This window comes from Hydra vulgaris, chromosome 02, assembly GCF_038396675.1.
Source record: "Hydra vulgaris chromosome 02, alternate assembly HydraT2T_AEP".
Classification (NCBI taxonomy): domain Eukaryota; kingdom Metazoa; phylum Cnidaria; class Hydrozoa; order Anthoathecata; family Hydridae; genus Hydra; species Hydra vulgaris.
Window position 1 is genome coordinate 37,290,996 of NC_088921.1, and position 3,337 is coordinate 37,294,332.

General features: G+C 27.4%; 1 long non-coding RNA gene across 1 annotated transcript; it reads right to left on the bottom strand.

The window, feature by feature from the left end:
* Positions 1-766: 766 nt before the first annotated feature.
* On the bottom strand, positions 767-2,327 carry LOC136076503 (uncharacterized). The gene is made up of 4 exons (XR_010636322.1): positions 2,108-2,327; positions 1,347-1,456; positions 1,141-1,192; positions 767-1,045 (listed from the first exon to the last, which is right to left on the bottom strand). It is a non-coding gene; the product is annotated as an uncharacterized LOC136076503 (long non-coding RNA).
* Positions 2,328-3,337: the final 1,010 nt, after the last annotated feature.

Genomic DNA, 3,337 nt, shown 5'->3' on the forward strand with positions numbered 1-3,337 from the left:
ACACATTACACTCACGTATCTCGACTATTGTTTATTGTTATTGTTTATTTTACAACATTATACTTATCATTTTTTAGTAATTTTCTACTCTGAGGCTCTTTGTTTTCCACTGGACATCTGTCCTTTTGTACTTTTATCTCACTCTGCTCAACTCTGTTTAACTTATTATTCATCCCTAAGGCGTTCACTGCTCGGTGCAGCTTTACTAAAATGCTTTGCATTTACAACAAAAATTTTTATTGACCATAATGAAATAAAAAGAGATTCTGTGACTAATAACCTGGGGGTTTTCATTGACGAGAACATCACATGGAAACATCATATTAACTACGTCTATTCGAAAGTTTCAAAAAGTATTGGAATTCTATATAGGGCGCGTACTCATTTAGATAAAAATAATTTAACTAAACTTTATTATTCTTTTATTCATAGTTAAATAAGTTATGGAATTATTGCCTGGGGTCGCACAGATCAATTGATCAGTGCGACCCCAGTAGGCACAACGACGTGACAAAAACGTGAATTTCACGAGATTTGGGCACGTGACATTTAGGTGACTTTTTGGTCCCCTTGAAATGACCAATTCACGTGATTTATGGACGTGTTTTTCACGTTACATTTGGCACGTGATATTTAGGTGACTTTTTGGACCCCATGAACTGTCTAAAAGACGCGCTTTTTACGTTAATTTTGGCACGTAATATTTAAGCAATAACTATGCTTTATAAAAACGAAGTGTTTGGATTCGTGTAAAGAAAAAAAATCATCGTCGAGGAAATATTTAATACGTATTAAATTACATGGTTTTATTAGTCAGTATATTAGTTCTTGACATAAACATTTTAAATTTGTAATAAAAGCTGCACTTTTGTTAAAATATCCTCCTTATATCCAATAAGTAATAAGTACAAAGTCATAGATCTGCAACTTACGAAGAGCACACTTCGATCCACAAAGAGCGCACTTCAAACATAATCTAACGAATCAGTCGATATTTTTTCCTATAAGAGTACGCATCAAACTTTATCTAATGAATCAGATTTAGCTGAAAAGAAACGAATAAAATCTTAAATAATAATATGATTATAATAATATGATTAATAATTATCTTAAATCACAAACTTTTAAAACAAATCTTACTTGGTATTGCCAACCATTTTGGCAACAAGATTTTCTAGTTGTTTTCTTTTATCTAAATCATTAAATAATTTTAAGATAACAATACTACATATAATGTAGAAAAATAAAAAAAGTCATTTATATCTAATATCTGTCTATAAATAAATATATATCTATATATAAAGTTAATAACTGATGTGCGTGATTAGAAAAAGACCTGTACTCACCTTATGTGATAACATCTGATTAAATAATTTGTTTTCTTTGTTTTCCATCTTCTTATATTTGCACTTGTTTCTGCATTAACATGCTCACGAAGTTGCTTTAAATGAGTAATCTACAAAGTTTTGAACATTAAATGTAATTTTAGAATGCACACAGAAAAATTGTAACAATTTTTAAAAATGTAATAGTTGCCACGTAACCACACAACATTATAGTGAAAATTTTATATCATGATTTTCCTACCCATGGTGAGATTTTCATTTTGAGGCTCTTTTTGCTGTGGAAACATTCACCACGGCTAAGAAGCCTCATCTACCCCTAATTATATATAATATATTAAGTATAAAACTAAAAGTATGTATAATAAAGTATTGTCAAATTAGGTCACCAATAAATACTGAGTGCTTAAAATTCAACTCAGAATAAAGTTGCGTTCTCCAACAAGATATGAACTAAATTAAATTCTTGCTACAGGGGATGATCACAAAAAAAGACGAATAGAGGGAAAAGTGAATTTTCTCAAACTTTAAAAGTTAAAAGGTTATTGTGTCTTACTACAGAATGATATTCCTAGGCAATAACATAACAATACCATTGGATCTTCCTAGCCAATAATATTTTATACAGAACTCATCATTTGTCATGTAGTTTAATAAAATTAGTATTAAATAAGTTATAATAACTTATTTATTATTAAATTAATTACATCGACAAATTTGACAGTCTAAAAAATTATATAATAGGGTAGAAAAAAAAAGTATACCTTGTATTAGGGTTTGATCTTTTGCATGTTGCAATATGAGAATTATCTGTCATAACGTTACACGATTTTAAACAAAGCTTTGTAATATAATTATTAAACCTAAATAGATAAAACATAGATATAAAATAATATAATATGTTTAGATAAAATATTATATATGTGACATTTTATTTTTGTCAAAAATGCATTGCAATGTTATAAGATATCTTATACCCTGATACTTTTTTTATTATTATAAAACTGCAATGCAAAATAATTATATTATTATAAAAATATAATAAAAAGTAATTACAGTAATTAACATATAAACTACATATTTCATACAATCAATATATTTAAAAAATTTTAAAAATTGTTTGCGGAAAATATCCTGAAAAAATTCAGAATATTTTTCCCCTAATTTTTCCCTTAATTTTGCATTCAGCCAAGTTGATGACAATAATATATACTTTAACTTGCATGTATGGAAAACTTTTCGGATATTTGGAAAAAGATAAATTTCAGAAAAATATCCGGTATTCCGGGAATATCCCAAAAAAAATAATCCCTGAAACTCAATTATAAAAAAATAGTAAATAAAATAAAGAATATCTTTCCAATTTTCTAATCATAGGTTTTTATTGAGAATAAAAAAAGATCCAAAATACAGGATATTTTGGCAAATGTAACTTTCAAGCTTCAATCAAGTTAAATTGTAACCTGGACGAGGTCACCTAAAATACACATGATTAAAACGTGAAGAAGGAAACCGGGTAAGAGCATGCATCAAACTTTATCTAATGAATAAGTCGATATTTTCTCCAATAATAGCTAGCGACACCAAATTTAGCTAAAAAGAAACAAATAAAAACTTAAATAATAATATGATTATTAAATAATTAATTTAAATCACATACTTTAAACACTAGTCTTACATGGTGAGTCGCCAACTGTTTTGGCAACAAGATTTTCTGGTGTTGCTATATTTTTGATCTAAATCATGAAACAATTTTTAAAAAAAGCAATGCTATAATTGAGAGAAACTTGCTTTACATATTGGAAGGTTGTCAACATTGAAAGATGAGTATAATGCAGCTTCAAATACAATAGCATCATAATCATCTTTTTGTGGGGAAACCATTGAACAAATCCGCGTTAATAACCTGTTTTATATTGTACATAATAACAATAGCAATAAAAATCATATAATATATACAATAATAATTTCATAAATACAATTCAAATATATAT